This window comes from Rhipicephalus microplus, unplaced genomic scaffold (assembly GCF_043290135.1).
Source record: "Rhipicephalus microplus isolate Deutch F79 unplaced genomic scaffold, USDA_Rmic scaffold_115, whole genome shotgun sequence".
Taxonomy (NCBI): Eukaryota; Metazoa; Arthropoda; class Arachnida; order Ixodida; family Ixodidae; genus Rhipicephalus; species Rhipicephalus microplus.
Genome location: NW_027464687.1, coordinates 702,097 through 702,500, shown reverse-complemented (window position 1 = coordinate 702,500; position 404 = coordinate 702,097).

Here is a 404-nt window from a genome sequence, read left to right as displayed (position 1 = left end):
AGTACGGAAGGAACGGCGCGGAGAGGGCTCGAGACAAAGCTCGACCCTAAACCGCGCCAAGTACGGAGGGAACAGCGCGGCTAAGGGCTCGAAACAAACCCTAAACCGCGCCAAGTACGGAGGGAACAGCGCGGCTAAGGGCTCGAAACAAACCCTAAACCGCGCCAAGTACGGAAGGAACGGCGCGGAGAGGGCTCGAGACAAAGCTCGACCCTAAACCGCGCCAAGTACGGAGGGAACAGCGCGGCTAAGGGCTCGAAACAAACCCTGAACCGCGCCAAGTACGAAAGGAACGGCGCGCAGTAGGGGTTTAAAACAAAGCTGGTCCCAAAATCGCGCCAAGTACGAAAGGAACAGCGCGGTCGAGACTCGGAAGAAAAAGCTTTCAAAGTGTCGTAGCACGA